At 43.4% G+C, this 24363-nt stretch overlaps 1 protein-coding gene and 1 long non-coding RNA gene across 4 annotated transcripts in view; one reads left to right on the top strand and one right to left on the bottom strand.

Annotated features, from left to right (window-relative positions):
* Window positions 1-9591, bottom strand: part of LOC146788967 (uncharacterized) — a 28530-nt gene extending 18939 nt beyond the window's left edge. The window contains exon 1 of the long non-coding RNA XR_014970007.1: window positions 9452-9591. This is a non-coding gene — a long non-coding RNA (uncharacterized LOC146788967). The remainder of the gene's footprint in view (window positions 1-9451) is intronic.
* The window catches only part of AZI2 (5-azacytidine induced 2), a 173782-nt gene continuing 158537 nt past the window's right edge, over window positions 9119-24363 (top strand). The window contains exon 1 of one of the 3 annotated variants that reach the window (XM_085630561.1): window positions 9119-9320. The gene's annotated coding sequence lies outside the window, so the exon portion shown is untranslated. Of the gene's footprint in view, window positions 9321-9408; window positions 9626-24363 lie in introns of those variants that run through there. The other 2 variants (XM_085630562.1, XM_085630560.1) reach the window with 2 other exon arrangements.

Genomic DNA, 24363 nt, shown 5'->3' with positions numbered 1-24363 from the left:
CCTAGTAGAAACGAAGATGTTCTTCTCCATAATCTTCTGCAAAAAGTACATGGGTTGTGCATACCCCTGTTAGAAGACAGTGCACGGAGTCTGTTTATCGCTGTTTTCCAAAGGAAAACGGTGTGGGGTCCTTTGGATAGGAAACGCATTCTCCGCAACAGAGAAATTAAGAGTTTGTTGGAGCAGCACCAAAATTCACCTCGTTTCGACCCACGTAAGGCAGTGCTATTTACCAGAGATCAGTTTCACAAGCTGCAGGCTTTCATTAAAGAATATATGGTTTATTTAATGGTAATCCTCATTAAACTGAAGTCCTACCCTTCATTTAAATTTAATTTGTAAAGCACAAGCTAGGACCCATGGGCATCGGAGCACAGTACAGTGGAAGTACAGTCCAAGTATAGATTTCATACATCATGTGTAGTATAAGTATATACAGTGCTTGAAATGGAAAAATAGAAGTGCAGGTCCTCTGTCCTAGAGTACCTGCTTCTACCAGTACTCTCCAACGAAATTTCTCTTGAGAAGTGCCAGCACTATCCCTCTCAATATAAACAAGCATTGGCATAGCCAATAGGTCTCGCTTATGGGACCTTATAAGTATTTAGTTATGCAGCACAATATCCTTGGTGCAACAACATCAACTGTTGCATGGCTAAACACTTATAAGGTCTCAAAGGCGAGACCTATTGGCTATGCCAATGCTTGTCTTAAAATGCATGGACCGCACACTTTTCTTCTCAACCCTCCACCTCCATTTCTCTATCTCGCATTTAACCCTCTCACAATTTTCACTTTTCTTTCACACAAATTCTGTCCATCTTCTGATACCATGCTCTCTATCATTCTGACAAGGACAACTATTCCTGACAGTCATCTAACTTTTGTATCTCATACACTCCTTTCTCTCATAACTTCTAGTCTAATCTTCTAACACAGTTCTCTCGAAGGCCTCCTTTTCTGGCCGACACACTCCTCCTACCATCTCATTGTCACTCACACATACTCACACCATCCCTTCTCAATTAAATGCTCCTCTAACAAACACATGCACACATTCCATTCCCTGCTTCAAATGCTTTCCCCTGTAAACCAGACTGACTTGCCCTTCTCACACACACACACACACACAACCTCCCTTACACTGCCTTCTCCTGCTCACATCATTCTTTTTCTCAGCTCCTGTTTCTCACATGGATTTTCACTTCTCTGTTCTCTTTCGTCTGCAGAAGTAGACACTCAAGAATGGCTGTGTTTATATGTTTCCTATCACCAGTTTGAGTTCAGAATTACAATTTTGCAAAATTACACTGGTGATGTCTGAAGAGAAACTACTACGCATGATTGTAGACTTAAATCAATGTAGTGATTATTTTGAGACGAAACCTGGATATTTACTTGGGAAATTGGAAAAAAATGAAAGTTTGGGGCCAGTTAAAAAAATACTGGAGTTTATGTTTATTCTTTGGGTTTCCATATATTGAGAGGTAGCTGTTCCCTAGCAGGTCATTATTATTTAGAGCAGCCAATCCTCAGCATAAGTAACTATGTTCTACACTGGTACAGATGTGCCAACCTGTTCAAAAGTGGCTTGAGTGCGTGCGCGCCATGTCCTTTGCAGTCCCAGCCTCAGTATTGCATCTGTTCATAATGTTGATGGCCACCAGTCTACCCTACACTACGTGAATCTATTTGCATTGCAATGTGTATACTAGTATGTGTCTATGGCTCCAGATGTGTGGGTATGTTGGGCTTTGTTGCTTGGGCGGGGACGTAACTTTCATGCAGTATTTTGAAATTTTTGCTTGTGTGGTTTTATTTGTGGGCCTCCTGCTTGTTATCTGTGTAATTATTGTGGGCAGGTGTGAAACACTCTTGTGTTCATTGTTTTTGTCTGAACCTCACGTGGCCCCATCGGGAATGGTATGCCTAATCGGTCAGTCTGCCACCAGAGGGACAAGGTCTGAACTGTTAGGATCCCATCTCCTCCACAGTTCCACAAAGAACATATCTGTTAAATGGCAGCTCCCGAGAGAAGCAATCTCCCACGTGTTTGCACTGCCCCTCGCATCTACTTTGGGCCTAAAAGTGTGTCCGAGTTTCCATACACTCCAAAACTCAAAATACATTTCGAGATGACCACTGCACACCCTCCCCATCCCCCACCCTCTCAATACACCAAATAGCAGCTGCTCTAGCATAAAGGCACCATGGCTGAGCAGTGAGGAATCCTCCTAAGACATTATGTATAAGACCTACCATGTACCCAAGATACATTGTCATTACCCAGCCTTTCTACATGCCAAGTATACACCATGTCAGAGATGGATCTTCTGAGATACCCCATAGCAGTCCCCTAAGAGGTGGATGGAAGGGAGGTCGTTCCCATGATCATCTCTCCATACAGATGTTCAGAAGAGACCCCTCCAAACCCAGTTAGATGCCTAGAAGCCTGACTGCTGACCTCCCCTATTCAGCCCTATGTTGCTGCCTCTCGGATGACCTAGTCACAAAATGTTTCAGCTCACCCTGCAGCTGCAAGAAGGATACAACAGAACTGCCATCACACACTATTTAATTAAGGCTGTTGTGAAGCTAAAAGTGCCTTCAAGGGTTACATGAAGGCCCAGCCTCTGAAGGCTTATCATCACATAGCCAGAGAACTCAGCTGACACTGTCAATGGTAACATTTGCATTCTGTGCCAGCCCAGGCCTTATTCCCTCACGTATGGATGGCACTGAGACACCTGCCAAACTATGCACTGAAATCCAACCTAGCACACTGGATGTAGGGTGACGACCAGAAATAAGGAAATATCTACCCGCCCATCCTCGTAAAGACCCACGCCTACCATCTGTTCCCCACACATACCAAGAACCGTTCCACGCTTCTTAGCACCATAACAGCATGAACACAATCCCCCCCAGCCTGCCAGGGTCATGGGACTATATAAGATGCTGCATAGTATAGGTGCCCCCCTCCTCTCTTCTCTTCACCAGCACCTCAGGAATAAGGCGCTGGTTCCCCTCAGACTGTGGCGCTCGATCTAGGAATCGTGACTACCGGCTGACCACCCAGAGGCCATCCTCCTTATGGACGTACGCCTCGACTTTCCCTCCCCTGCTTTGCATCTCCTCCTCAAACCTGTGGCTCTTCTTAAGGCCACACCTAGGAGTCAAATGGCACATCACTGACAACACATGGCTCAACACACTCGAGGTTTACCCAACCCCCCCATCATGGTCCCTCCCCATGAGAACAGGACAACATTTTGCTCCTTGTCAATTTTCAGACCAACACCGCATGTGGTTGTTCCCCTTTAATTGTCATGTAGTTCCTATAAAACTATACAGGATCTGCGCGTTCGGACAGCATACACTGTAGGTCTGGTATCACACTCATTCTAAACACCCCCACTGGGTATGTTGGCCTTTTTGTATCAGCTAGCTCACAGTGCCACTATAATCTCCTCTTACCAAGGAGAGAATAGTTTTTGGCAACCATCGAACATGACAACCTTGATCCCTCAGGACCATGGAAACAATATACTACCTGTCGCTTAGTCACTCATGCTTACTTAGTCTGTCTTAGAGAGATACACAGAATAAACAGGTTGGGCGTTTTCAATAAGTATTTCTTGAACAGTTGTTATTCTGGTGAAAAACAGATGAGCTGCAACAACCGTTAGACAGTAAAAGATATAAATAATTAGCAGCACTATAAAGGTAAACGGATGGTAAAGCTCTACCATCTTGCAGTAATCATGAATATTCACAAGTATATAAAAGACATGATAATAAAAAGATGCGTACTCCTACTATGCCTCCCTAACTAGATGTACCTAAGTGGACCTAGCATGGGTGTAAGTGTTAAACCAAGAATCCCTCTAGGATAAAGTCAACCCCATTACCTAAAGTGAGAGACTGTGGGACCCCGTCCTGGTCTCGAGTTGGACACCCCGCGAGGGATGTTTTAGACCGCTGCGAGCTGGAGTGTCTGCATGCAGGAACCTCAGCGTCTCTGGTCAGTGTGTCTGCCGGGAAGTCTCCGTCTCCTCTGTCTATCTTAGCAAGATTTGATGTATAAATACCCATAGGTCTCCCCAGGGGTCCTACCTCGCTTTAGCACTGTGTCGGACTAAGGATGATGTCGGACATGAACTTTGTATATAGATATTATAAAGGAGATAGGGAGTCCTGCTGTGCTTCCAAGAATCCTCATGCATAATGTATGAGATTTCAAACTAGGGAAAACACACGTTCTGAATGCAGTGTTGTATCTAGGTAAAAGGTCAGTCCCTGTAAGCCCGTTAAGTATGAACTGTAGGGAAGAATATAGGTGAAGGGTTACGATGTTACCTGGCCCTATATTAGGGTACCTATATGGAATATAACATGACTGCTGATTATTATGGTTACTGCTGTATCGACTTTCTATTTGTTACAATAAACAATTACAACACAAACAAGCATTGGCATAGCCAATAGGTCTCGCCTTTGGGACCTTATAAGTGTTTAGCCATGCAACAGTTGCATAACTAAATACTTATAAGGTCCCAAAAGCGAGACCTATTGGCTATTCCAAGCGGCCGTTCGGCCGTGAAAGTGATTGCGATCGCAAAACATCAAAGCGGCCGCGAAAGTGAAAGTAATCGCGGTAAAGCGCGGTGCGTGCACCCACGCACATGCACTGTAGCTCTAGGCTGGCCTGGTAGCACTTTTTGGAGCCCTCTCAATAAGTCTCGCCAGACTAGCGCATGCGCTGAGTCAGGCGAGACCTAAAAAGGAGATATCTATGTAACTGCAGTGCTGAGAGAAACATGCTTTTGCCAATTCTCTACTCCTATAACCATGGATATGTTTCTGCGGCGCTCCAGTTAAGATGGCTATATAATTAGCAAACAAATTTGGGACAAGCTAGACCTACTGGATTTCCAAATGCTAGTTTTAAAGCACCTACTCATAAAATAAAAACATTTTCCATCTATCTTTTTATTAGTTTTAGACTTTAGATGTTTGTAGAAGGTGAAAGCTGAAATAGAATAGATAGAGAAATACATTTATAGAGTGGTTCATGAATGGCCAGCAGGTTTGTTCTTTTTTTAAATGGAGAAGTTAGAAGATAATACCAAAGATAAGACCAGCCCTGAACCATCTGTAGCATCTAGAGCACCCTGGTAGTGTGTATTGTATTGTACTGCAACATTTTTAAAGTGCTTGCTTCACCATAGTCGGGAACTGAAGAACTTGCCTATTTGGGCAGCATGCAATGCAGTGCAGGGTATATGGTTTGAAGGGTGTTGTTGGCTTTGTTTTTTTATCCTTTGTGGGAAGTGACCTGTGTTGTGTCTATTGACCACGGGATACATTATCGGGTTATAGGATGTAGTGCATAGCTGTATTGTGGATGAAGAAGTGTGAGAAATAGATTGCAATTTATGATTTTCAGTATGCTATCAGATTTGTGCACCTCTGCAGGTACCTGTATTTAATTTCTTATGATCAAACTTTGCTTAGCTGGTACCTGCACTGGATTGCCCAATGTGAAATATTTTTTTTTAAAGTTTATAGTCCTCAGCAGGCATGGTTGGAGAAAGAAATTGTGGGGAAATCTGCTGGACGGACTTTGTTACTTCTATCACTTATCTGATTGCCATTGAGATGTAAAGAGGCAGTCATAGTATGTAGCTACTTGGGACAGGCAGCAGGAGAGCAGATAAGAGTACTCCAGTTGTCCAGCAGTATGTATAGGATATCTCCAGTTATCCCATGACTGTTTACTTGGTGATGACGTTTGTGGGCTGGTTCAGTACAGGGTGAAGGACAAGACCCATCACAGACACGCCTTATGTGAGTAGAATAAGATTAAGCAGTGTAATTAATGTATTATGTAGCCTGTGTGAACTAAAAATTGGCTAAGTGTTATCGTAGTAGTAGCAGTAGGGGACAGAAGGGTTATCCATGAATTTACATTATTATAAAACACCCAGGCGAGGAATAAATTAGCCCTTCCTACCTTACCTGTAGGGTGCAAGTCGAGGGTACACGTGGGTAAACTGTGTCTTTCCACTCTTTTCACAGAGTGGACACCATCTCCCCTGCCAAGAATTTGGGCCCCACAGAAATATTCCAAACTCTTCCCGATGTCATTTTTAGATACCGGGACACATTCAGAAACGCCTGCAAGTTGTTTGCTTTCATTCCAAGCAGCAAAGTGTAAGGGAGGGGGGGGCTTTGTTATTTTAAATTCCAACTGAGCTCAAAACAAAGTCTGAACTTATGGGACCATCAGGCCTCCTTTTGATTGTGTATACTGGCTGGGAGCTATCTGGAACCTCACACGTAGATGGAAATACGATGGAGGGGAAACAAAGTATCACAGCTTGCTATTAATTCACAGGTACTTAAGAGAGGCATGCTTTTGACTATGTTCAGTTCCTGTATATAGGACTATGCATGCACTGTAAAAATGTCAGATCTGTCCCAGTATTTACACAAATAATTTAAATAACACTATTTTGTTTTATATTGTTACTGTTCCCATTCCAGGTTATCAGAGCACTTTACATCACACATACACATTATACATTGACAATAAATCATATGTGTGTAAATCAATGTACAGGAGGGGTTACATAAGGCATTGAGGATTACTTGGTGTAGGAGTCACACGTCCTTCATAGCTCACTGTGTTATATTAGAATTGCAATTTATGAACTGAAAGTAACAAAAGGATCTCTGATTTAAAAGCAGTAACCCACTTAGGCCACCTACATAAAATAAAAATTTACCATCTGCGTGTCACATAATGTGCTTTGCAAGCAACATATTAACCCTCCATGCTACTTTGATTCAAAACTCGAACTAGACAAAGCACAAATCTCTTCAGCAAGTGAATTAACCTCTAGAACTATCTTACCATTATTATTATTCCCTAACATTGACTGGGCACACACAGATATATGCAGAAGATATGTTTAAATGCAGAATTTGCAACCAATCAAACAGAACAGATTTAGTGCCACATTTCTCCTTGCTGCCAATTTTTATGTGGCAGAGTTTTTTTTAAAAAAAAGCGTATAGGTCGAGGCGCAAATTTTGTGTCACTTTTTTTGGCACAACTCCGATGCGAAATCTCATCTGTTAAATATTCTAATGCGCTGAAATGTACTTATAATAGATCTGCTAAACATGTGTGTGAAGTCTTACGATCTGATGTCACTTCTTGTGATGTTCCTTCTGGTGAGGTCATGGTTTGTGATGCCACGTGCGATGTCATGCACTGTGATTTAATGCACCATGATGTCACTTGCATATTGCCTAACGTGGTTAGTTCTCCCACTTCTTTTCTTAGGACTTGTTCCCTGCTTACCCGGATATAGAAAGTAGTGTGCTATATGTGGTTGCAATCTATAGAGTGGTAATTGAAGGTATGATCATTATTTTGCGCTTTATAACAAGGTTGAGTGATGTTATGAATGAGAACATAAGTGGGGGTCAATCAGAAACATTGAGAATTTGACTGATAAAAATACCACCTTACACAGATGAATACTATCAGTAGTAAATATAAATCGTCAACTGGGATCTGGAGCAGTGTGCTGCCCAGAAAAAAGTGCTGTAACACCTGACCCAGCACTGTACTAGCCACAGCAAAGAAACCACACATCACCAACCGAACAGGCATTGAATAACTGAAGAGATCTGCCACATGTCGCTGGCCAACTGAGTATTTTAATTTACTGCAGGTCCCAACTAGCCACATACTATGACTGCTTCTTGACATCTCACAATGGCAATCAGATATGGGATCATATTAATAAAGTCCTGTTGTACCTTAATTCCCTTAAGTGCATTCCCCTCTTAGCTGCTCAGCCAGAATGAATGTGATGGATGCATGGAATGTTGGAGTGCCTGATGGGAGAGAGAGTGGAATGTTGGTGTGCCTGCTTGCGTGGAGAGAATGACAGTTGGAGAGAGTGGGCTGAGCAGCAACCATGCTGCTCCTGGTGGGGCCTTTGCCATCATCTTGACTAATCTTGTCATCTACTGAACTACCTTGTACCATCTGGTAACCAACTAATAAACCTACCTGAAATATACCTCAAGGCTACGTCTGGAATTTACTACTACCATTTATCCTTTCTACAAGTCCATCCCAGTAGATCTCTCCACCATGTTTGCTCAGCACCATTAACTTCAAAAACAGTATCTCAGAACGGACAACGCAGTGCACTACCCAGCGAAGTGAACTGTGAAGATAACAAACACCACAAAGAGACTTGCAGAGCAGCTCAAAGCTGCCAGCTTACTGAAACCCATAACCTGCGCGACCATCTCTTAGATCTCTTCATCCGTCACACTGCTAACCGCTACGTTCATTAACACGATAACCGCACCTCTGTGATCAAGCTTAACATGGAAACACTTACCACATATGATCAGAACATAGACAACATCCTTCAACCAACACGCCCTACAAGGTGTAACCTGTTAAGCATGTAGGCAAGTGCTTCAGCGCCCCACACTGGGGTAGGAAGCGCTATATATTACAATGCAATACATAGATAACCTCATTTTACCCCACTTCTCCGTGAAATGCAAAATACTACACCAAAGTCTATGATAATTCCGCTTCTAGACTCCGTCTGTTAAACTTCCCAAATGACCGTTCAGTGGAGAGGAATCGGTAAAGGTAATTCCTCCAAGAGAATTTCCTCACGATTTTATACGCAGTTGTAAATGCCCTGCTTTGCATCCTTGACCATGTTCCTCCCCAGTTGGAATAACTACTTGCAAAGGCATTCCCTCGATAGTTTGATACTTGAACCCAAACAATGCGCTTCCCGGTATTACTCCTTTAGCAGACTTTTTTTCAACATATAATTACCGAAACTACAAGAGAGCCTAACAAACCCAGCCACCCGACAACCTGCCCCGAAGGCGGAATCTTTGTATTACTGTTAGTGGTGATAAAAACATGCAGCTATACGATTGGTCAATAGAAATATTTTCATAATCGTTTTCATATGATTGGCTCAACGACTACACGACAGCTAATTATTTGCTAGGAGTCCCCATTCATTGCGACATTGACTAGGATTGGTGTATAAAAACTATTGGAGATGATCATTGGCCCGAGGCACTGCAAGTGCCCAAGATAGTGTGTTTTGAGCCTGACTCTAACAACGCAAGCGGAAGTAGTTTGACACTTTACTGAGCGCCTTGTTTATGAGGGAGGTCTGTTGCCAAAGCCGAAACGGTGCCCACCTGAAGGAGCCGGAAGACGCAAGTGACCGGCGTGCATAGGCTCAGTGACAGTAAGTAGCAACGTCACCCAAGTGCGCTCAGCCTGACTGGATTCTTGTCACAGCAGAGTTTGTGGCGCGATTCTCCGCCGAGATCCACCCGGGTTGAACGTCTGATGTAGCTGTCATCGCGAGCTACCTACTTTTCGGTGTTGGTGACTTCCGCGTCTCCTCGTCCGGCCTCGGGTTGTCTTCTGCCCCGTCTCCCGCTGCTTCTCTGAGTGCTTCTGTGGGCCTGGATCTGCCTCCAAGGACCCCTGCCTGGTGGACCATTTTCTCTGGGCTCACCAGTCTCAGGAAGTGATCTAGGTTTGGAAGTAGGTCCCTAAAGGTGTAGTTAGCGCGAGGGGGCGGGACTATAAATGTAAACACTTCAATGGGTTGAGCGCCTGCTGCGACCCTTCCCAACCCCCACCTCTTACTCTAACACCTTCACAACATCTCTTCCATTATCTCTCCCTTCTAGCAGACTCCCTCCCCACCACAGGCAGTATGTGGCCCTGCTACAATGCCACCAACGCCGTGGAGCTTCATTGTTTGTCATGGACACCTATTCCTTCCTTCTTACTCCCTTCGAATATACATTATTTATACCTGCTCTAGTTTTATCATCTGTGCTAGACGGGTAGGCAGAGCTAAATACCATTGGTGCCTGCTCAGATGACACATTCTGCATAGAGGGCTCATTGATTCACACCTTACGTATATAAGTACAACTATTTACATCCTTATTGTATATTCTGCAGACCTGGTTGAGTTTATTTTCTTACTTAACTGGCATGAACTTGCGTGTATTTTTCTTCTAATTGTTTAGTTTTTGTTTAATTTCGTCTTTGCTTAACATTTATGACCCCAAGAGCATTCCGAAAATAAAATACGAATTTGTTTGTAATCAATATGTAACACTTACCCCTGACAAGGCGCTGAGGAGGTTTGCGGACAGGTAGCACTGTACTGTATAGGAGCCAAGTGCTAGGATTTAGTCATACAGAAGGGTTACAGTTTCTTATGCTGTTTTTATTCCTGTTTATCTCACAGTTTGTAAGTAGTTTGTCATGTAGTCTGTTATATAAAGCTGTCCTAATTTGTCATGCCATTTGAGCTTTAGAGTCTCGGTAGCCATTACAAAAATTGGGTGACCCAATAGTCAAGGACCTGGGTGTAATCTTGATACAAAAGACAATGGTCCTAAACCGATTAACACACCAGAGCAGTAGGCTCTCACTTAGTTATATCATTCACTCAGTAACGAGCTAAATAAGGGAAAATTATTTTTGAGTAGCTCACAATATTAAATACAACATTCCAACATAAAGGAAGCAACATCCAAAATCTAAATCACCATACATTTATTCATCATTTGAGGCAGTTTTTAGTTTATGTAATATATAACACAAGGTTGCTCCAGAGGGAACGTGCATGTAGCAAGGGTGCTAGTGGGTGAGTTAGTGAGAAAGAAATTATAGAACGTAGTGACAAAGAGAATATTATTAAATTCACAAGGGGACCGGTTGTCAATCACCGTCCAGATGAGCCTGGTCACGTTTACAAAATATAAAGATTCAATTATACATTTAGAAAACATAAACCAATTGATGATATAGCACGTAAGAGAATTGCGTGCCCCAGGCGATTAAATGGGGAGGCGTCGACGTTTCGACCCGTCTAGATGGCCTTAAGGGAAGTTTGAACCTTGGCCGTGCGGGTCTTCATCAGGACAAGAGCGGCAACCTGAATGATTCCTGGGCTTGATTGCGTGCCTAAGAAATTAGAAAAGGGGAGGGGGTGATAAGGCTGTTGCCCGTGAGATAATTCAATTAGAAGGAGGCCTGAATACCGGCTTACCCGATATGAATCAAGGAGCAGGATTCCTTATGGTAACGCATCGGGGTCAGGTACTAAATTCCTGTATCCTTTCATGATGTACAGGTTAGGATTACCCGTAATTGGATATCTGAAAGATTAGAGACGCAACTGCATTATAATAAATGCGACTCCTAGACCATGTTGTATTGCGTGTAGGGAGATGTAACAATGTTTACCTGAGATTAGAGCACAGGAATCGTAGGGAAACGTGTGTGTGTGTCTCTTAAAAGCTGGGAATAATGCCGAGCTGAAAATAAACAAAAAGGGGGGCGTCAGAAGTGAAGAATTCATTCCCAATATTGGCAGCATTTTAATTTAGGGAATCGTCTTTGGAAAGAGTGGAAGGAAGGTTACCTTTCAACCGTACTACTCGGTCGTCCTAGTGGCGTCTCACTGGGCTTGTAGCGGGATGTGTGCTCAACCGCGAGGACGTTAAATTACCGGGGCACCCGTCAACGTGACGGTGCGCCATTGAGCAACAGAGTAGAAAGACTCAACTACGGTAGTTCAAACAAATGGAAAGTGTGTTTAAAATGAATTGTAAAAACGCATTGAATAAAAATCCCCCGAATACGGAGAATTCAAATTGCAAAAATTCCATTGACACTGACGGAGATTACTCACAAAACCATGCCATAAGATTAATCAAACAGGGTCTTATATAGTGCTACTCCGTTATCTATACAAATAAGGTATCCAGTAATGCCATATAGTCACGTAGTCCAGCCACACTGGAATTCGGTCACAATAGAAGGTATTATGTACAAACCAAATCAATTAGTGTATTATTCACCGAATACAGAAAAAATGTAGTTTGCAAAAATTACAAACATTAAGAATGACAGTTACATACATTAAAAATGACAATTACATACATTGTCAATGACAAAAATTATTAACAATACCATGCCATAGGATTAGTCCAACATTGATCTTACACAGTACTAATTCGGTATCTATACAATTGCGATATCATGTCGTACCATATAATCATACATTAAAAAGGAGACAATTACATACATTGACAATGACAAAAATTATTAACAATACCATGCCATAGGATTAGTCAAACATTGATCTTACACAGTACTAATTCGGTATCTATACAATTGCGATATCATGTAGTACCATATAATCACATAGTCCAGCCATACTGCAACAATTGGTATGTACCCACAGAATCAGTTAGTGCATTATGATGGATACAGAAAAGAGGAAACATCAATATAGTGATATCACAATCGATCACCTGGGTGATTAAATAGATGTCAATAATGTGGGTTCACTGATTAGAGCATAAAAACTCAGTTCCTAATGAGTTGATGCGAGCTTAATGAAGAGGTCACCCATTGTTCATAATAGAGACCTGCTTATTGATTTCCTCAAATTCATTCAGACCTTTCGTGATCGTGTCTAAGGAATGTATCCATCTACATTCGCGTTTATTGAGTATGCCGATGAAATCACCTCCTCTAGGGTTAGGCTTGACCTTCTCAATAACCCACCATCTTAGACTCTCTGCATTATGTTCAAAACTCGTGAAGTGTTCTACCAGGGGTGCACCCGGTGTCTTACAGCATATACGGCTGCAATGCTGTAGAATCCGACATTTCACTTTCTGAATGGTCTGACCCACATACACTCATTCATTCACCCTCTAGCACCGTTGCTACATGCACGTTCCCTCTGGAGCAACCTTGTGTTATATATTACATAAACTAAAAACTGCCTCAAATGATAAATAAATGTATGGTGATTTAGATTTTGGATGATGCTTTCTTTATGTTGGAAAGTTGTATTTAATATTGTGAGCTGCTCAAAAATAATTTCCCCTTATTTAGCTCGTTACTGAGTGAATGATATAACTAAGTGAGAGCCTACTGCTCTGGTGTGTTAATAATCGGTTTAGGACCATTGTCTTTTGTATCAAGATTACACCCAGGTCCTTGACTATTGGGTCACCCTATTTTTGTAATGGCTACCTTTGTGCAGGCAAGTCGTGCGAGGGTCTACATGTTAAATGTTTTTTGTTTAATTGTCTAGTACGTCTTAATTTTTTTTTAATGATTTAACCAGGCCATCTCTTTAGCAATCGATTTAAATCACACCAATAGTGTCTATACTATGTCTGATAAGGAGACACTGTCCTACAGTGAAGACTACATTGATAAACTTTTACAAGAACAAGGAGGTAACACCTTTCTGAGTGGTACCACTACTAGTGTAGATTTAACACTCAATGAGAAAGTATCCAAGCTAGAACGTTTGGAGAAGAAGCTCATTAGAACACGACTACATGGACACACTTTAGCCAAATACCTCCAATCCAATGTAATACCGGTGGGGTTACAAGTAAGAAATGAACCAGCGATTTTTCTGGATAATCCTAAGTTTAAGGAGAATTTTAGTTTTGTGTCCAATTACTGTTCTAGGCACTGGATGGTGCTTGGGATTGAAACTGCAGTGGAAGAGGTACAACGCTTAACTAAAGAAATCCTTGAATTAAAAAAAGAAATCATTGAGGACAGGGCATTACTTAATGCTAAAGAAGCACTAGAAAGATTAGAAAGAACCATCCAGGAGTTTGATGTTTACACACAGGCAACTAAGCTAGATAAAGTGGCCAGGGATATTAAATTCTACGACAACAAGATAACTTACCCATATCTCCAGGAAGGTTATTACATAAGGGAACAACAGGGAACATTTGCTAGTAGAGGGAGGAGTGGGTTTAGGAGATATACCACTTTCTCGGGATCATCATTGGGAAGTAGCTCAGATAGCGACACAGAACGTCCAGGTCCTAGTGGAGGTGCTCCTACGACAGGACCAAACCACATCAATCAGCAGCCTTTTTTAGTAGAGGAACCATGGTGGGGGCAGCGAGGACGTGGACGCCCCTGGGGCAGACCCAGGGGTACCAGAGGTCCAATGTGGAATCAAGGGAGAGGTCAAATAAAGAAACAGGCACACTTTCAGCAAGAGACCCATCGGGAAATCCAGACACAACGACAACATTACAGATGGTAGTTCATAAACCTGATAATCCCATAGTAAATCTGTCTGATTATACATTTACACCTAACGAGCAGGGAATTCTTGAGAAGGGACTTTCTTTTGTTCCGACCTGCATGCCTAATAATTTTAATCTGAAAGTTGAACTTCATCACTTTTTTCGCAAAATCCGTTTGAAACATTACTTCCTTAAGACTCCCTACAACCCGGTCTTTTCGGGTAGTGGACTTAGACCACCGTCTAAGTTTAACCCTCCGGCGCATCGAATGCCGCATAAACTTTTGGCATATGAGCAAGTTGTAATGAGGGACATTGATAGCATATTATCCAAGCAGGAATATGTAAAATACAATGTGAGCAAACAAGAACGTGAAGCTCTAGAATCTTTGAAAGGGAATACCAACATAGTGATCAAACCCGCGGATAAGGGCGGCGCCATTGTATTGCAAAATACAGAGGACTACAAGAAAGAGATTTTATCACAGTTGATTGTTGAAGGCAATTATTCCAACCTGAGTAAAGACCCCACACAAGATTTAAGTAAGATCATAAGCACTGTGACGAGAGAGGCCTTAAAGGATGGATATTTAAGTAAGCTGGAACACGAGTACCTTAATAACAAACACCCTAGATTGCCCACAATCTATACCCTCCCGAAAATACACAAGCGGATGCAGGACCCCCCCAGGAAGACCGATAGTTTCGGGATGCGGTCCTATTTTAGAACCATTATGTAAATACATCGATGTGTTCCTGAAACCTATTGCAGAGAACACTACCACCTATCTAAGAGACACTATGCAGACGATACAACTAGTGGATGGATACTCCTTCGACCCTAACACCCACTTACTTGCGACAATGGACATAACGGCCCTATATACCAACATTCCTCAACAGCTAGCACTCATATGTATGGAATCAGCACTTAATACTAGACCTGCACCACATACAGTCCCTACTGAATTCATTATCGCATTACTCAAAATTGCCATGACAAAAAATTACTTTATCTTTCAGGGTCAATTCTTTGTACAAACCAAAGGCGTGGCGATGGGGGCAAGCTTTGCCCCAAATCTGGCTATCATTTATATGAATGAATATGAACATAATTTTGTCCTCAGTGAACTGAACCCGCATCGGGAGTGCATAGAACTTTGGCGTCGGTATATCAATGACGTTTTAATTATCTGGCGAGGTGAGGAAGAAGAGCTCCAAAAATTCCATCAATGGCTAAATACATGCTCTACTGACATACAATTTACCATTGATCTTAATAGAGAAGCCATTAACTTCCTTGATATTACTATAAAATCAGAATCTGGCAAATTACACACTAGCCTATATAGGAAGAGCAGTCAACGGAACACACTCCTGCGATATTCAAGCCATCATACCCGTAACCTCAGGGACAATCTACCCTTTGGTCAATTCCTGAGGTTGCGCAGGAATTGTTCCAAAAAGGAAGATTATTTTGATGAATCAGCAGGGCTTCTAGCCAGACTACTTGACCGTGGCTATCCCATCAGACTTCAGAAAAAAGCACGAAACGTGCATGGCACAATCCTATGGAATTCCTTCTGACTCCTAAATCAAGCACAAATACCAAAGAGGAACGCTTGGTATGTGTCACCACCTTCAGCACTAAAAGTAATGCCATCAAAAAGGCCATTAAACAACACTGGCATTTAGTGTCTGATGAATTGGGCGATATACCAACTCCCCTACATGCCTTCAGAAAAGGCAAAAATATAAGGGACCATTTGGTTAAGTCCTTACTACCCGTATCTCTGACCACTTGCCAGACCACCTTATGGGGTATCCCTACTGTCAGGGGACACCATAAATGTGGATCATGCAAAGCGTGCCCATTGACTAAAGACATCAATGAATTTTCACATAACAACCAGACACATACACTCAAGAACTTTAGCAATTGTAATAAATCAGGAGTCATATATGCGATTGTCTGTCCGTGCGACTTTATGTATGTGGGTTAGACCATTCAGAAAGTGAAATGTGGGATTCTACAGCATTGCAGCCGTATACGCTGTAAGACACCGGGTGCACCCCTGGTAGAACACTTCACGAGTTTTGAACATAATGCAGAGAGTCTAAGATGGTGGGTTATTGAGAAGGTCAAGCCTAACCCTAGAGGAGGTGATTTCATCGGCATACTCCATAAACGCGAATGTAGATGGATACATTCCTTAGACACGATCACAAAAGGTCTGAATGAATTTGAAGAAATCAATAAGCAGGTCTCTATTATGAACAATGGGTGACCTCTTCATTAACCCCTTGGCTGCGGCAGGAATTCCGCCGCAGCGCTGGGGGGGGTTTGGGGGCAGCGCGGTGGCGCTGTGCTCATGGCGGAGCCACTCCGTCATGAGTCACGGTTGAGCTGTGCTCATGACGGAGTGGTTCCGTCACGACTCCGCCCACGGCGCTAATCGCCCGCACAGGCGGGGAATTAGCGCCACGTGGGAGGAGCGGCCGCCAACGGCCGCGGCATGACGGAACCACTCCGTCATGAGCACACGGCACCCGTGGCTCATGACGGAGTGGTTCCGTCATGAGCAGGGAAGGGGTTAAGCTCGCATCAACTCATTAGGAACTGAGTTTTTATGCTCCAATCAGTGAACCCACATTATTGACCTCTATTTAATCACCCAGGTGATTGATTGTGATATCACTATATTGATGTTTCCTCTTTTCTGTATCCATCATAATACACTAACTGATTCTGTGGGTACATACCAATTGTTGCAGTATGGCTGGACTATGTGATTATATGGTACTACATGATATCGCAATTGTATAGATACCGAATTAGTACTGTGTAAGATCAATGTTTGACTAATCCTATGGCATGGTATTGTTAATAATTTTTGTCATTGTATGTAATTGTCTCCTTTTTAATGTATGATTATATGTACTACATGATATCGCAATTGTATAGATACCGAATTGGTACTGTGTAAGATCAATGTTTGACTAATCCTATGGCATGGCATTGTTAATAATTTTTGTCATTGACAATGTATGTAATTGTCATTTTTAATGTATGTAACTGTCATTCTTAATGTTTGTAATTTTTGCAAACTACATTTTTTCTGTATTCGGTGAATAATACACTAATTGATTTTGTTTGTACATAATACCTTCTATTGCGACCGAATTCCAGTGTGGCTGGACTACATGACTATATGGCATTACTGGATACCTTATTTGTATAGATAACGGAGTAGCACTATATAAGACCCTGTTTGATTAATCTTATGGCATGATTTTGTGAGTAATCTCCGTCAGTGTCAATGGAATTTTTGCAATTTGAATTCTCCGTTTTCGGGGGATTTTTATTCAATCCGTTTTTACAATTCATTTTAAACACACTTCCCATTTGTTTGAACTACTGTAGTTGAGTCTTTCTACTCTGTTGCTCAATGGCGCACCGTCACCGTCACGTTGACTGTTGCCCCGGTATTTAACGTCCTCGCGGTTGAGCACACATCCCGCTACAAGCCCAGTGAGACGCCACTAGGACGACCGAGTAGTACGGTTGAAGGTAACCTTCCTTCCACTCTTTCCAAAGACGATTCCCTAAATTAAAATGCTGCCAATATTGGGAATTAATTCTTCACTTCTGACGCCCCCCTTTTTGTTTATTTTCAGCTCCGCATTATTCCCAGCTTTTAAGAGACACACACACGTTTCCCTACGGTTCCTGTGCTCTAATCTCAGGTAAACATTGTTACATCTCCCTACACGCAATACAACATGGTCTAGGAGTCGCATTTATTATAATGCAGTTGCGTCTCTAATCTTTCAGATATCCAATTACGGGTAATCCTAACCTGTACATCATGAAAGGATACAGGAATTTAGTACCTGACCCCCCATGCGTTACCATAAGGAATCCTGCTCCTTGATTCATATCGGGTAAGCCGGCATTCAGGCCTCCTTCTAATTGAATTATCTCACGGGCAACAACCTTATCACCCCCTCCCCTTTTCTAATTTCTTAGGCACGCAATCAAGCCCAGGAATCATTCAGGTTGCCCCTCTTGTCCTGATGAAGACCCGCACGGCCAAGGTTCAAACTTCCCTTAAGGCCATCTAGATGGGTCGAAACGTCGACGCCTCCCCATTTAATCGCCTGGGACACGCAATTCTCTTACGTGCTATATCATGAATTGGTTTCTGTTTTCTAAATGTATAATTGAATTTTTATATTTTGTAAACGTGACTAGGCTCCTCTGGACGGTGATTGACAACCGGTCCCCTTGTGAATTTAATTAATATTCTCTTTGTCACTACGTTCTATAATTTCTTTCTCACTCAATCACCCTCTAGCACCCTTGCTACATGCACGTTCCCACTGGAGCAACCTTGTGTTATATATTACATAAACTAAAAACTGCCTCAAATGATAAATAAATGTATGGTGATTTAGATTTTGGATGTTGCTTCCTTTATGTTGGAATGTTGTTTTTAGGTCTCGCCTGGCGAACGCAGCGCGAAGCGCTGTCGCCAGCGAGATCTATTGTTACTGACTTGCCTCGGAAGTGGGACAGGAGATGGGCACGCGCATGGTCTCGGCGGATTTGAGTTGGTGTACGCGCTTTCAGCCACGCGGCGTGCACATCTCCTGTCTCTCTTCCCTCAGCAAGTCAGTATCCAGTTTCACTTTCTTCCTCATTAGTGTCTGTGAACACTCATACATAGGCCCCAGCATTCAGTGACTCACATCAGCGTTTGCTTAGTTGACTGTTTTCGCCACGTTAATTTGCCTCTTGCGTTGCTACATAATTAGCATAGCTCCAAACACATTTTTACTCGTATTTACCCATTTGCGCTCTCCTACTAACACTAATATTTAAATATAGTCTATACTCCCCTGCAACCTAGCACTTAACACATTTTTACTCGTATTTACCCATTTGCGCTCTCCTACTAACACTAATATTTAAATATAGTCTATACTCCCCTGCAACCTAGCACTTACTCTATCTGCAATACATAAACACTACACTACCAACACGGTTACTACGCCATACCTTTTCTCTTCTTACAACATTCAATCCTTTTACTTTAGCATTCTTACAACTATTTCATCATGCTAGGATTCTACGCTCCTCTTAATGTAATAATCTTTTAAGGTACTTACAGTTAGCAGCATTTAAAATAGCCTCGCTACGAGTTTCCGTGTGCCCATCCAGCTAACGTTTCCATTGTGCCTGTGTATAAACGAAAGCAAAATGCTCCCAGCAGCAATGTGCACGAGCACGCTAGCAAGGTCGTATCACGTGATATTTTTTTTTCCCAACTAGCATACGTTCAGCATGACGAACAGTTTTAAGATAAATGTTAGTTGTTATTAAAAATACTCTATAAATAAAGATATATTTTATATATTGCTTTTACGATGTTGCTCTTTCAGCAACGCACTAATTATATGCATATTTGAACACATATTGTAAACACGTGTATACGTGTTTAAAGTCTTTACTTAAAAGTGAAAAACCATAACACAAAAGCATTAAACAAGCTTTTACAATGCAAAAATCTCGGCATTGGTAAACTTACAGCTATTACCTTGCTCATAACATTATTTTTGCTTATGTTTTTTTTTTAAATTCATTTTCAAAAACGTACATAGCTATCAACATTACACTGTGCATTAAAAAAATAAATATGTGTAATATTTACCTTATTATTAAAATGTTTTCGTAACACCTACTATTCAACAAAAACTGATTAAAATGCAAAAAAAATAATTAAAAATGCTTACTGTTTTTACACATACTTTGCATAATATTTTTTTTAAAAGGGCTTAAATTACAATGTGTATTAATATAACCAAATAATTATTAATGTTATAACAGAAAATGCATGTTTACCAAATAAATTTAAAAACCTATATTCTTAAGATATGCATTATTAAAACAAAAAATTAGCTGCGCAGCTCACACTGCTGCACGCCTCACACTGCTGCACGCCTCACACTACTGCACGCCACATACTGCTACACGCCACACACTGCTGCACGCCACACTGCTGCATGCCACTGCACAAAACACACTACTGCATGCCACACACTGCTGCACACCTCACACTACAGCACACCACACAATAATGCACACTCTGCTGCATTACACACTGCTGCACGCCTCACAATGCTGCACCCTTAACTGCTGCACGCCACACACTGCTGCACGCCACACACTGCTGCACACCTCACACTGCTACACGCCTCACACTGCTACACGCCTCACACTGCTGCACAACGCACACTGCTGCACATCGCACAATGCTACACAAAACGCTACTGCACAACACACACTACTGCACACCGCACCCTGATGCACGTCACACACTGCTGCACACTGCTGAAATACTCATTGCTGCATGCTGCACGCCACACACTGCTGCACGCCACACACTACTACACACCACACAATGTTGCACATCACACACTGCTACACTCCATACACTGCTTTTATGCAAGTTTATGCTACTGACATTGTAAAAGACAATGCCTATTTACAATGCCAATAGCTCAAACTCTATCATTGCGAGACCTATTGCATTGCAAATGCTTGTTAATATTGTGAGCTACTCAAAAATAATTTTCCCTTATTTAGCTCGTCACTGAGTGAATGATATAACTAAGTGAGAGCCTACTGCTCTGGTGTGTTAATAATCGGTTTAGGACCATTGTCTTTAGAGTCTCGGTAGGCAGTTTTATCACGTAATTCCGTATGTGGTTATGCAGAGCACACCGAATGGGCCTTCCCAGGCAGAATGCCTCATCCCCTCCGGACATCCTGGTTTGCATACATGAATTTCGAATAAAGGAGGAGATACTAAAGAAAGCACTCACCCTATGGTCTTTCGGGTCCACTCCCCCACCCTTTTCCAGGACCTTGCGGCAATGACCTTGCAGAAACGCCAGTCATTCCGACCAGCGACGGCTCATCTCCGAGGTCTTGGTATCTCCTATGCGTGGGGACATCCCTTCTGACTAATCTTCCGATGGGAGGGCAAACTCCTCCATCTACATGTCACTAAAGGAGACATGTAGAGTGTTAGGAATAGAACCCCCAGAGGAGCACCGCACTGAAGGCACACCATTGCCATCGTAAAGAGCGAAGAAGAACGGTTGGCAGAGAGTGGCCCGGCGCAGAACCCCAGCCAAGCCAGACCCAGAAGAGATCGCTAGGGGTCGGCAGGCGGCCCTAGAGGTGGTCCCTTCCACGATGGCTAAAATTGTTGCCCCCAGAGCCGGGTCCAGGTCTCTGCTCACTATACGACTAGAAGAGGGGCGGCGGGCGGGAGGGGTCGGACCACAGACCACGTTACACCCCCCCGCCCCCATAGGATTCACCATGTGGTTCTATGGCTCCACAGGACTGGACACAGGACTATCTTTCAAGTTTTTCTTATGGCTGTTGTTGTTTGTTCACTTTGTAGGGGTTTTTGTTGGGGTCCACACTCACCCACACAGGGGTTGCTTTGGTGGCACGCAAGGTATTGCTTTCACTCGCTGCACGGGCTTCCCGGGAAGAACAAAGCGGAAGTTAGCTCACCTCTCATATGCCAGGTAGCACTCTTCAGATCCTAACGCTCAATGTACGTGGGCTAAACAACCCAATCAAAAGGCAGGCAATCCTCAACTACCTGGAGTCCTCTCGGGCAGACATATGCCTACTGCAAGAAACTCACCTTCTTGCCGAGGACTCCCACAGACTGAAATCTAGGGCCTTTCCCCAGCAATTCTTTTCATCAAGCCTTTCTAAATCAAGGGGGGTGGCTATCCTGGTGGGCAAATCCTTTCACTGGGCAATCGCACAGAAGATAGACGAAATCAGGCGTTGCATGCTAATATATAGGTTTACCATTGCAGATAGGTTACTCGTGATAGGTTCACTATACTCGCCCATCGAGAAACAAGAAGAGTTCCTGCATGGGGCTATAGACAGGGCACTGGGATCAGAAGATCAATTGGTACTGCAGGGAGGGGATCTAAACCATGTCTTTGATAACTCGCTGGACAGATCGGCACAGAGACATGGCCAGTCCGGAGACGTGTCCACGGGCGGACTGTTGCGGTTGGAGCAACTAGGGGTGGTGGACCTATGGAGAATCAAACACCCACAGTCCAAAGCATTCTCATATTACTCCAACGCCCACAAAACAAATGCTAGGTTGGACCACTTCCTAGGCACTAAAGAACTTCTCCCGTTCACTAAGGAGGTAGAGATGCACACACCTACACTATCAGACTATGGGGCAGTAACACTCTCTCTCTCTCTCTCCCTACCCCCACCCATGCTCCCTCCCCGATCCTGGTGACTAATGGACTCCCTGTTGCACCGCAAAGAGGTTAAAAAGCAAATCCAACAATTTCTTGAAGATTATCGAACACATAATGACACCACTGCGACATCCCTGGCGACATTATGGTGCGCTCTCAAAGCCGTCATGAGAGGGAAGTTCATTGCTATCTCCTCTGCAGATAATCAATTGCGTAGGGCAAAGAGAGAGGACCTCGCAGGGCAAATGAAAGAACTGGAACGCATACATCAGCGCACAGGAGCTCCAAGAGTTTGGCGTCAATTGTCCAGTATCCGAGCACAATTAGCTGCACTAGACATGGATAGGGCGGAATACTCAACACTCCGTCTACGGCACTCATATTATATCGGGGGGGGGACAAATGTGGAAGGCGCCTGGCTGCTACCCTTCGGGCCAAACGGAAGGAGCAGGGCATTGCTGAGCTTTTGTCCCCCACAGGGGACCACGTTAACGAAGGCCCAGACATAGCAAACGCCTTCAAGGCCTTTTACGAGCATTTATATGACTGCCAACAGCTAGATGCGGAGGCTGGATCCCGCTACCTGTTGGGGGTTAAGACCTTGGCCCTTACTACAGACCAAGCTGAAGCTCTAGATGAGGACATCTGTATTGAGGAGGTCATTTCGGCGATAGCACGCCTCAAGCATGGGAAGTCGCCAGGCCCAGATGGGATGTCAGCGGCCTTTTATAAGTCCTTCGGCCCCACCCTGGCCCCTATCCTCGCAAAACTATTTAACTACTTTTCAGACACCGGGTCGATCTCACCTGAAATGCTCAAAACCTCTATATTAGTTCTGCCCAAACCTGGGAAAGATAAACAACGATGCAGCTCCTACTGGCCTATTTCTCTTTTAAATGTTGATCTTAAACTTTTCACAAGTATCATTGCCCAGAGACTTAACACATATCTCCCCTTTTTAGTGGACCCGGACCAAGCAGGCTTTATTCCTCAAAGACAAGCTAGCGATAATATCAAAAGTGCGCTGCATATCATTGACAAGGCGAACAGGTTCCAGGGGGAATATATGCTCCTAGCGGTAGATGCCGAGAAGGCTTTTGACCGGGTCCACTGGCCATACCTCAATCAGTTGCTGGAGCATTTCGGGATCAGAGACAGGTGTAGGACCCGAATCCTCAATTGTTACCTGGCCCCTACTGCGACAGTCCTGGTCAACGCTTCACCTCTTCCCCTTTCTCCATACACAGAGGTACATGCCAGGGCTGCCCACTCTTGCCCTTATTATTTGCCCTGTATATGGAGCCTATGGCTCAGAGGATCCGAGGACACCCGGATATTACCGGTGTCCCATTTGGCGGAGATAGACGTACAATTAGCCTCTACGCCGACGATGTCCTGGCATCCCTGGCATGTCCTACGCTCTCTCTTCTGGCCTTTATGGAAGAACTAGGGGCCTTTGGGGCAGTGTCGGGGTTCCAAATTAATGTAACTAAATCCCAAGCACTAAATCTCTCCTGGCATCCCAAAACCTGTTGATGTGGGCCTCGGAGACCATCCAGTACTTGGGGATAAAGATTGCTAGCACGATTCAAGCGACACTAGATAGCAACTACGGAGCATTGCTTCGGCAAATACGGAGTGACTTGGGGAGGTGGAAACACCTGCGAATTTCCTGGCTAGGAAGAATAGTGGCCTGTAAGATGACGGCTGTTCCCAAAATATTATACCTCTTCCAGACTTTGCCCCTCTCCCCTCCTCGGGCACGATTGCCCAACTTCAGTCAGAGCTAGCACACTTCATCTGGCAAGGTCAAACTGCGCATGAAGCTGTCCTTGAGTTATCTTCCCCAAGAGGC

This window comes from Triturus cristatus, chromosome 10 (genome assembly GCF_964204655.1).
Source record: "Triturus cristatus chromosome 10, aTriCri1.1, whole genome shotgun sequence".
Lineage (NCBI taxonomy): Eukaryota > Metazoa > Chordata > Amphibia > Caudata > Salamandridae > Triturus > Triturus cristatus.
Note: the sequence above shows the minus strand (reverse complement) of the source record. Positions and strands in the feature narration are given on the sequence as shown.